Below are 11,530 nucleotides of genomic sequence, written 5' to 3' on the forward strand. Positions count from 1 at the left end.
CGAAAACACAGCACGACAACGGGATCCCACCCTCAACGCCGGTGCCGCCTCCACATCTCCGCATAACTTTCTGTCATCAACTTCCAAACTCCGCGCCAGCACCCTCTCGTCCATCCGCCGACACACTTCCTCCCAATTCCCAGACCCTCCCCCGCCCCGCTTCGACTCCGCTTTCTCTCTCGCTCTCTCTCTCCGAGCAACCGGGTCCATCCCTCCTGCCTTCCTCGCGCGCGTGAAATGGCGTGACGGAAAACCCCAGATGCGCAGTACCACCTCGTGTGCTGTGCTGCTCTGACTCTCCGGCGGCCGAGCATCAGAGACAGGGGAAGACAGAACAGTTATACATGAGGGAATGACAAGACAAGACACACCTGGGTTGATTACAAATGGGTACACCTGGGAGGGAAACGATAAGGACTACAAGACCATGACAGGGAACTACAGCCAGACATAACACATCACACTGGGAACACCTGATCAGGGCACAAACATCCCCCACACGTAACAGTTAACATGGATTTGTTAGTCTGAAATGTTATTTAGGCGTTGGGGGGGGGGGGGGGGGGGGGGATTACCTGAGTGTGCCTTGCCATTTGGCCAGAGTTTAAAGTCTTCTGATTAACAAGCCTAAACAAACTGTTCAGAGTTATTTTCCTTTGCAATGTCATAACAGGGAAACAAGCAATCAATTCGCTTTAATTAGTCAATTAGTTGTGGTTTTTGGAGCCATCACTGACGTCAGTAACGAGTCAGTAACTTGGGTCTCCCAGTCCCTCCGCTCTGCAGTAAACACAAAATAAATGTTTTGATATCCTGCTCTCACTTTATCCAATCAGGAGAGAGAACTCCACAATGCAAAAATTGGCTGACAAAAATAAGAAATAAAAAATAGTTTTAAGCAAATATGTACTTGAAAGGAGTCAAATAATATGATTTAAGAAATGCAATGCAATAAGTACAAAATATCTAGGGTTCTCTCTCCTGATTGGATGAAGTGGGAAGGGATACAAGAAAATGTATTTTGTGTTTACTGCAGACCAAACACTCTATATCAGTTATGGCTGTCAGAATGTAGAGCTATTTGACACGTATTTGAACAAATAAATAACACTTATAGCACCTTTAATGTAGGCTACTGTCTATCAAGTTTTTTTCTCTTGTAGGGTAGTAATAATGAAACATAATACAAATAAATGGTGAGTTCAATACAGTGGAAGAAAGAGGTGCTGGAAAATAAATAATTACAGATTTAGACTAGTTTCTAAATCAATGTCCAATCACTCAGCATGCAAAAACAACAAAACAATGAATCCACTAACAATGGTGGACAGAGTGATCAGCCATTCGGCTAGGATTACTTGTTACATTCCCCTGTAGTTCACTTTACATCACAGTGCATGATGTGACACAAAGCACACACAGACACCACACACACACACACACACACACACACACACACACACACACACACACACACACACACACACACACACACACACACACACACACACACACACACACACACGCACGTGCATGTGCGCCTGCACGCACACACACACACACACACACACACGCACATGCACACGCACACACACACACGCACACACACACACACACACACCCTGTAAAACCCCTACAGTAATCACAGGCCAAAGGTCGGGGGTCCGGGGCTGAGCTGGGGCCGTGTACTCTCTCTGAGTGGTGCAGAGCCCGATGGTAACTCAACCGCTCCATAGAGACTGGAGGAAACCGGGCCTATTTATAGCAAGGCCTTGAGAGGAAACCACACCAACCACGGGTGTAGGCGTCACTGTACACTGCACTGCTGCACACGGCTCTGCCGTCGACAACTCTGATCTCGAACCCTGCCCTCTTTTCCCCATCGTCCAATCACGGCTGTTGCGTTCCCGTGCGTTTGTCCGAGGAAAGCAACAGTTGTGATTGGAGGAATCGAGAGAAAGAGGGCGGAGTTTGAGATGAAAACGTGAACGAAAAGAACGAAAACGATGGGGGGGAAAAACAACAACAAAAGCACTTACACTGCATAATGATGTCTAAGGCGAGGGTTGTTTTCTTGTGTGCTTTCATCTATAGTCTGTGTGTGGTATGCGGTTGTCGATTATCTTTATCCGCTGCCTTGCACATCATATCTCTTTTGTCTTCTAATTTGTCTTCTAATTGTGTTCTCTCTCTCTCTCTATCTCTGTCTCTCTGTCTCTCTCTCTCTCTCTCTCTCTCTCTCTCTCTCTCTCTCTCTCTCTCTCTCTCTCTCTCTCTCTCTCTCTCTCTCTCTCTCTCTCTCTCTCCCAGACGGATGTCATGCACCAGAGTGTGTACGAGCTGGTCCATACAGAGGATCAGCAGGAGCTGAGGAGGAACCTACACTGGGCGCTCAACCCACCCCCTGCCGCCATAGCTGCCATGACACAAGATTCCCCCCAAGGTGGGCTGTCCCACCGTCCCCACATGAGCCTATCACCCACATACAATACCAACCACACTATACTATCCCTGTGATCAGACTGCTCAGGTCACATGACCATATACGCCGATCACTATGACTGGTCTCAGATCAGCTGTCCTACTTTGAGACGCTTGATAAATACAGGCCCTGGCTGGTGTAGGAATGGGATATAAAGCCCTCTGTAGGCCATACTGTATAAAGTCTCAGAGAATCTCTCAAAATCTCCAAAACCGACTATGCAGACATTCATCAAGAGACGTTATAGTATATTCACGTTTAGTAACTGAATACTAAATACAGCTTCCTCCTCCTGTGTGCCATGGTTCTGGGTCTGTGTCTGTGGTCGAAAGCTTCTTAAGATAGGATAGATCTGGTTTAACTTCACTAAGCCAGTGTGGTGGCCTGTAGTATGCACCGTACGGCACTCTCCTGCAGCCTACAGCAGCCTGTGTTTTGCCATATCATGTTTGGATAGTTACTGTACCACAACCAGTTTCGGGGCTAAGCTATTTCAGGTCACATGTCCGTATAATCTTCTCTCTGGCTTATCAGGTGAAGTGTTCCCAGCTCAGTACTTGAATTTGAAGATGCTTAATGAAAGACAGGTTCTGGTCTACGCACTGTGTGTGTTTTTGCGCCAAGACCAAAATTCCATGCACCACCATTTCTCCACCAGAGGTGCTGGTGCAAAGTCTCTTTCCCCTGCTCTTGGTGCAGAAGCCGTCACGTGGCGTGTTAAGTCTGTGTTAGCTCCAGGCCTAATTACATAAGTGCATTTCCAGTGGAGGGCTGCTGAGGACTGGATGCTGGATATCGGGGTCAAGAATGACCGAGAGGGTCAACGGAAGGCCAGTCGGTAAACAGTTGAGATATGCTGCCAATAATATTCCAATGTTTCACAGAGTTCTTTATTCTTTCTATTTTTGTGTGTGGATGAGTAGGTATTTCTAGTTTATCTGTATTTACTTTATTGTATTTATTTTAAGCTACTGACGTTATGTGTTTTACTGTCAAAGTTACACATGAAAAGCTTGTTAGAACTCAAAAAAACATTCACAAATACTGACATAACTATGCTTCGGTCAAAAGGAGCTGGCTGATTTCACAAAGTTTCTCAGAGTTGGAGTGTTGATCTGGAGTCAGTGACCGGAAACACATTTCTTCATGACCGTATCCAAATGAACAGACTGAAGCTGACTCTAGACCAGCGCTATGGGCCCAGCAGGTCTTGACCTCCGTTTTGCGTCGTCTTTGTCCCATAGAAATGGAACCCGACAGCAGCAGCTCTCTGGTCACCTACAACCCCGAGCAGCTGCCCCCGGAGAACTCCTCCTTCCTGGAGAGGAGCTTCGTGTGTCGCTTCCGCTGCCTCCTGGACAACTCCTCCGGCTTCCTGGTAGGACGGCGAGCCCCGAGTCTGGCAGCAATAAACTGTTATGTGTTGGGTGTTTCATTTACATTCACATGTAGACCTTTAGATGACACTTTCATCCAGAGCGACTTACAAGTTATGTACAACAAGTCGGCAGTAAGGGTAGCTATACATCTCTGGCAGCTAAGGGTATGTAACGTTGTTCGTCAAACAGTGTCTAATGTGACTCCCGGAGTCAGCATTGCCTTGGCTTGGGCTGATCGCTATACTAACTTGTTTGGCTGGGTTAGGGGGAGGGAAGCCGTGGGTGGGAAACTGGCGTTGTGGACAGCGACGCCTACAGGTCAGGTCTGGGCGCTTGCTCAGCGGAGGCGGGACTTGAGGAAGGCAGCGTGACCTCCCACGCGTTACACTTCACCAATGAGAGCCCTCGCTGCCAGGTGAGAAGAGAGCCACTGGCTGTCGCCGCACGTGTCGGAGGAAGCGTGCAGATACTTCAGGGTTCCCTTGTACCGACCAGTAGGAGAACATGTGCACAACAACCAGGTAGGGGAGGGGGGGGGGAATTGGGACAACGACTAAATTGGGACGGGGAGAAAACAGAAACATCGGAGAAAGAGAGATACAAAAAAAAAACTGTCTAATGTGAGTGCTATAGTCTTGAGTGCATAGTAGTAAAGACATATTAGCATAGTAGGTAGTAAGTAGTAAAGCAATATTACTAGTTTTTTTTAATCAAATTTTTAAAGAACCATTGACATAATGCATAACAGCATGTATAGTTGAACAGCTCTGTTGCCTTCCCCCCAGGCTCTAACCGTTCAGGGCAGGCTAAAGTTCTTACATGGACAGAACCAGCGGCAGGAGAACGGGGGCAAGGCGCCTCCGCAGCTGGCTCTGTTTGCCATCGCCACCCCTCTACAGCCACCTTCCATCCTGGAGATCAGGACCAAGAACATGATCTTCAGAACTAAACACAAGCTGGACTTCACCCCCATGGCTTGCGACGCAAAGTAATTTCACTTTCATAGCAATCGTTAGATATCGTATTTTTAAGTGACACGATAGTCACTCGAAAGACGGAACGCCACCCATTTTAATGATCCCTGGGACAGCTCAGTGAATGTTTATGAACGTGCAGCCGCTCTCTCCTAAAGCTAGACAAGCTAGATGTATAATCCAGGGCTACTGCAGAGACAACGAATGGGGCCATGTTGACTTTGTTGGCCCAAATAAAGTGAGCTCTTACAGATACCCAAATGAGGTTTAGATTCTGTTTCAGGCCCGTCATTGATCTATGTACCGATAATATAATATACCTGATTTCGGTGTGAACACCATATTTTGGGTCCATAAACTCAGTGCTATGGAGCATCCCAAGACTTTACATTCAGATGACATGTTTGCTAAATATTAACTGTCCTGGGCCACAGGAGTAGCATGTGAATTCTTAAAATGACCCTTTAGCCTACATATGAACCTGTGTCACATTCATGATCGTCTGGGTTGTTTTATACATACATACATCTATTGTCATTTATTTCCCCTTGTGTATGTGTTTCACTGCCATCGTGGTAATGAGCATCAATCTCTGCCCTCACGCCAGGGGGAAGATCGTCCTTGGGTACACAGAGGCTGAGCTGCGGGTGCGGGGATCTGGCTATCAGTTCATCCATGCAGCAGACATGTTGTACTGTGCAGAGAACCATGTCAGAAGTAAGGCTTTTTTTTAATATATATATTACACCAGTGGTTCTCAAACCTTTTCAAGTGAACAAGCCCCAATGTTGCCCCCATTTGGTAGTATTTTGTTCCAGGGCCCTCACATAATGACAAGATATATATATTTTTTTTATATATGATTGAGTCCATAATTCCATAATTGTCTCTGTACTGTATGTGGGGCGTGGAGAGTGTGAAACCAATCATCAGAATAGTAATTTTCATACATTCCCATGTTAGTGTCTAATGAAGGAAATTATAGTGAAAGTAAACTATTCCTCATTTTTGTTGGGGACTCCCTGGAAACCCCTCCAGGACCCCTGAGTGTCCACAGACCATGCTTTGAGAACCACTGTTTTAAACCACCTAATCTAGCCTCTTTCATCATGTCGGTCAATGTTCATTTACATGAATAATTATCACAGACATTACTAGAAGGTTCATTCCTCTGTGCACATACATTTGATCCTTTTCTTTTACACGATAAGGCATTCTAAATAGAAGCCACTTCAGTATAATACCTTCACAGATGTGAATTTTGATCATTCCAAAGAACGAATTCAGATGAGGAAAATAAATTACGAATGCCGATATGTTAGTGGAAACGTTCGTAAGTACACCTTACGATCAAATCTGACAGTACGCACTTTTCATGAATGAGGCCCAATCTCTGTATAAAAAAAATAAAATGGCGTCCTTGCATCTACATAGGATGTACCGGTGGAAGTGAGGATCACGGAATGCCCCAGTAGTTGATGATTATCTGGCATCAGTACTGGAGAAAACATTTGTGGTTCTGGTTGAAGTATTCCCGTCCAAAGAAAAGTCAAAGAGGCCGTAGTCTGACCAGGTCAAAGATGCTGGTCAGAGAGTTCAGACAGCTTTCCCAAGTAATCCCGCTGGATTACGGACCAGATTGAGCAAAGCTGCAGAGCCGCTAGAGGATAGGATAGACCCACAAATCCACTGCATGAGCAAAGCATCAGAGATGATCCGTATGCCAACACATCCACACAATGGAGCGGAAATACTGCAGGCCCCTGGCAGCTACCCAGTGACCATGCATTCCTAACAATTCACTTCAGTGCACAGGGCTGCAGGAAATGCTAAATCCAAAATTGGGATCTCCTGGTTGATTTAATCTCGACCAACTTGTTTCTTAGCGTGGCGTAACCTTTAGTTCACCCCTGGCACCAGTTTAAGTGAGTCTGTTGACATACAGCACATCTCATCCTCATTTTGTGTGTGTGTGTGTGTGTGTGTGTGTGTGTGTGTGTGTGTGTGTGTGTGTGTGTGTGTGTGTGTGTGTGTGTGTGTGTGTGTGTGTGTGTGTGTGTGTGTGTGTGTGTGTGTGTGTGTGTGTGTGTGTGTGTGTGTGTGTGTGTGTGTGTGTGTGTGTGTGTGTGTGTGTGTGTGTGTGTGTGTGTGTGTGTGTGTGTGTGCGTGTGTGTGTGTGTTTATCTGTCTGTGCCTGTGCGTAACTGTCTTTCAGTGATGAAGACTGGGGAGAGTGGTCTGACAGTGTTCCGACTTCTAACCAAGGACAATCGCTGGAAGTGGGTCCAGGCCAACGCCAGACTGGTGTATAAGAACGGCAAACCAGACTACATCATCGCCACACAGAGGCCCCTTGTGTATGTAATTTCCTGTCATTGATTCGCAACACACACACACACACACACACACACACACACACACACACACACACACACACACACACACACACACACACACACACACACACACACACACACACACACACACACACACACACACACACACACACACACACACACACACACACACCACACACACACACACACCTCAAACAAAGCAAAACTAAACAGAAACACTCATTATGATGCTTGGATTACTAGTTTTACTTAATATTATGAATTAATAGTTTATTTCAAACAACAATAGAAAGAAATTACAATGTAAAACAAACTAAAACAAAGATAATTTGCTGTGAAAAGAAAAAAATATAATAAAATAAGATTAAATAATAAATATTAGAACTGATTCATCAATTTACAAAACATTTAAGTCTTGAATTCTTAAGATTTGCAAAGAATGTACCTTTTTATCACATGCAACCATACGGTAGCTACTCTGTCGTTTATTTACAGTTGTGAATAGAATAGTACATAAGTGAAAACAAGTGGGTCTTTAAATGCTAAAGCTGTACACATGTATATTTTATTGTGTATTTGTATCCTACTCTTTGATAAATTATATGGCCCAGACACTGTTACACTGCCATAACTAAGGAGATAACCATAAACCTGGACAGGCTTATAGTATTTTAACTGACCCAGTAGACACAATCTGCATTTTAAGACCTGTTTAGTACACTGTTCCTTTGTAATGGTGTCATGGTAAGCTGTGTTGATGACAGATGCTATAAGCAGGTGCTGTTTTCTGTCCACCCAGGGAGGAGGAAGGGGGAGAGCACTTGCGTAAACGCTCCCTGCACCTCCCTTTCACCTACGCCACGGGAGAGGCCCTGCTCTACCAGTCCAACCACCCCATTGCGGGCTTTGGCAACAGCGCCTACGAGAAGAGTGGCGGCAAGGCCAAGAAGGGCCGGACTGACAGGGCGGCCAGGGAAGGCCTGGACCCTGGCTCCCTTCTCGGGGCGCTGATGAGCCAGGATGAGTCTGTGTACGTCTGCCAGCCGGCGCTGGAGCCCAAGCTGTCCTTCCACAGCAGCCTCTTCGGAGATCAAGGTGACTTCTCTGAGTCGGACCCTCTGGCCTGCACCACGGCTGGGACGACCCCGCCAAGGGTGTCACTGGACCGGAGCCGTCCACCAGTTTTGACCCGCTCCTCGCCACCCTGGACTCCCTCTCCCTAGGAGGACACAGGGTGTCAGAGGGAGACGAGGAGGCTTGTTCCAACAGGGAACTGTTTGGAGCTCTGGAGGGCCTGGGGCTGAGCGCAGAGGACCTGGAACTGCTGCTGCTGGATGAGCGGATGATCCGGGTCGAGATGGACCCCGACCGCGTGCCCACACTGGATGACCTGCTGACTAACGATGAGATCCTCTCCTACATTCACGACTCCCTGGAGGCAAATGCTGATACAGCAGAGGCGGGAGGGCCGGTGCCTCCAGGTCTTGCCTCTGCCACTGCCACAACAGCCACAATAACAGCACCGGAACAACCCCACCTCTTCTGCCAACAACCTCTCTCTTCTGCACACTCAGTACCCGCACCACAAGTCTCTCCCCATGGGTCAGGCCCCCATTGTCCAGCTGTCCCAGCAGATGCAGCAGCACCTGCAACATGCGGCCGGGAAAGTGGCCCAGACTGGGGCCAGCAGAACAACCACATGGTCATTCTTTGGTGAACGGACAGCTGGTAGGGCAGAATCAACCAATCGCCAACGGACAGTGGACAGCCCAGGGCATACTAGCTAGCACGGGGATCCAGGTAGCCCACGCACAACAGATATTTTTCACGGTAATGCCTCGGAGCTGGACGGGGAGCTCCAGCGACGGCAAGCGCAAAAACACTACCTCCAACAGTGCCATGCCAAACAGAAGGGGCCAACCTCAATGGACTGTGTGGCGTCCCAAACACAGGGCACTCAGCCGGCAGAGCCCAGTGGCAGGACTACAACTTCAGCCACCCGGGAGGGAGCCTCTACAGCAACTCCTGCGTCAGCAACGGGCACGCGCCCCTCGCCTCACTGACGCTTGTGTGGATTACAGTATGCCTGGCATCGATGACATGGATTACACCGTCAACGGTGGCGGTCTCTTTGGAGAAGCTGGGCAGCAGCAGGGGGCCGAGGCGACGGCCTCCTCCTACCAGAGGATGAGCCACAAGCGCAGCAAGAGCAGCGCCCTCCTCCCTTGGTCCAGGTGCTGTCGAGCCTCTCCCAGTGCCCTCCCCCCACGCCACCCTGGAGCAGATGCTGGGAGTGAGCCAGCCCTGCCGACAGCTGCCCTCGCTGGACCCTTACGGCTCGGTCACCTCTGAGTCCCTCATGACCCCAACCACAGTAAGGTGAGGCCACCCAACACGTTGACAAAGAAGGGGTATCATGGAGGCTGTTTTGTTAACATTATGGGAAATGCTCACCGTCTTCTCCAGAGTCAGACAAGAAGATAGGTACCCATTTCCTCTACTGTGCGTCCAGTAGAAAGCTATCTGGCTGCAAGCTAGCGTATAGCTTAGCACAAATGACTGGAAACGGATATGGACCACTAGGCCCCAACATGCTTTGTTTTGATATATTTAGGGAACATGACAGAGAAAGGAAAAATAAGGGGAGCAATAATGATGCTGACTTGATTCATGGGACGAGAGAGAGAGAGCGAGAGAGAGAGAGAGAGAGAGAGAGAGAGAGAGAGAGAAGGGAGAGGGGGGAGAGAGAGAGAGAGAGAAGAGAGGAGAGAGAGAGAGAGAGAGAGAGAGAGAGAGAGAGAGAGAGAGAGAGAGAGAGAGAGAGAGAGAGAGAGAGAGAGAGAGAGAGAGAGAGAGAGAGAGAGAGAGAGAGAGAGAGAGGAGAGAGAGAGAGAGAACAGAGACAGAGAGAGAGAGAGAGAGAGAGAGAGAGAGAGAGAGAGAGAGAGAGAGAGAGAGAGAGAGAGAGAGAGAGAGAGAGAGAGAGGCCAGGATAAGAGAGAAGGTTTTGCCTCATGACACCTGCAAAAATAAATAAATAAATAAATACTAGTCAGCATTTTGGATTTCAAAGGGGACTTGGATTTCATTGTGTTCCTCTGCTGGACATAGTGACATAGTGACTATAGTGTATTTAGTGGATGTGACGGGGGCCGGTCTGCTATTGGGTTTGCTTAGTATACATCCTCTGCTGCAAAACACAGAAGGTGACCACAGGCGGATACTAAGTGCTAAACATTTTATTCTGGCGGTTCCCGGCAGACTGAGCATTAAATTGGCGGTCTATTAAAGGGAATAACCTTTTCGTAAAGATCGAGGTACATTTTCAACACAATGTTTAGAGCTCATCTATTGTAATTGTACATAATACTTATTGTACATTAGCTCAGAAGATGCAAATCTTTAGATGGTTTTCTAATCCTGCCATTGGTGTGATTTCCCCCTCTACAATTAGTGATAAACCGTGACAGTGTATTCATCAGCAACTCCTATTCACGTTGACCCTAATTGTTTATCCATAACCTCAGCAGGATAAACTCTTCTCTGCTCTCATTGCAGATGGAAATGGCTGCATTCTGAATAGTGCTTACCCAGGAGGCTGTGCTCTGCCCAATGGGAATGGAGTGGTGTCCCCTGCTGGCCAGATGCCAGGTTCTGACTCTCTCCCCATTCTCCCAGACCCACAGGCACGGCTTCTACCTCTGACTGGAAACAGCAACCGCAGCTGGACACTGAATGGTCTTAAGCACCCAATGACTGGACCAGCCTTTTAGAACTAGATGACATGGAAAAACAAAGCTAAATGTAGGCCTCAATGGTTCTTTTTTTTTTTTTTTTTTTTTTTCAATGTTTTCTATTTCTACACTGAATAATATTATCGTTTGAGTTCTTTGTTTACAGTAATGCAGTCAGAACGCAAAGTTGAGTTTATTCAATTTTGAACAAGACAGAGAGAGAGTAAATATGAGTTTTATATATATTTATTTTTTAAATCTTGTGAATTTTTGCCCGGCCCCTCCCATACCCTCCCCCCACCCTTAGCTTAAAGGGGAACAACACCCAGATTAAGAATTCCAATGTTATTTCCATGGCCTCGGAAGGTTCAATCAGCATTTGTGATGAGCAGCATGAGCCAGAAACCAGAGAAGTAAGTCTCAAACGTCTGATGTCATCAGGTATAAAGTCTGGAGCTGCTCTATAGACAATGAATGGGATGTTTGTTTTCGTTTGTATACCGAAACAAGCTTTATTCTTCTGTAGTGTTCTCCGTTCTGAAACAGGACATATACCCATGTACCCTGGGAACATTCCCCTGGGTGCTCTCAGTGTCATGTAATG

The 11,530-nt window shown here is 47.2% G+C and overlaps 1 pseudogene across 1 annotated transcript in view; it reads left to right on the top strand.

Moving 5' to 3' along the window:
- Positions 1-10,897, top strand: part of LOC311228477 (aryl hydrocarbon receptor-like) — a 91,803-nt pseudogene extending 80,906 nt beyond the window's left edge. The window contains exons 5-13 of the transcript in view: positions 2,311-2,443; positions 3,727-3,860; positions 4,647-4,849; positions 5,443-5,552; positions 7,051-7,192; positions 7,992-8,659; positions 8,800-9,232; positions 9,333-9,571; positions 10,751-10,897. The product of the transcript in view is annotated as an aryl hydrocarbon receptor-like (transcript). The remainder of the gene's footprint in view (positions 1-2,310; positions 2,444-3,726; positions 3,861-4,646; positions 4,850-5,442; positions 5,553-7,050; positions 7,193-7,991; positions 8,660-8,799; positions 9,233-9,332; positions 9,572-10,750) is intronic.
- Positions 10,898-11,530: the final 633 nt, after the last annotated feature.

Source organism: Notolepis coatsorum (genome assembly GCF_963971535.1).
Source record: "Notolepis coatsorum genome assembly, chromosome: 5".
NCBI lineage: Eukaryota > Metazoa > Chordata > Actinopteri > Aulopiformes > Paralepididae > Notolepis > Notolepis coatsorum.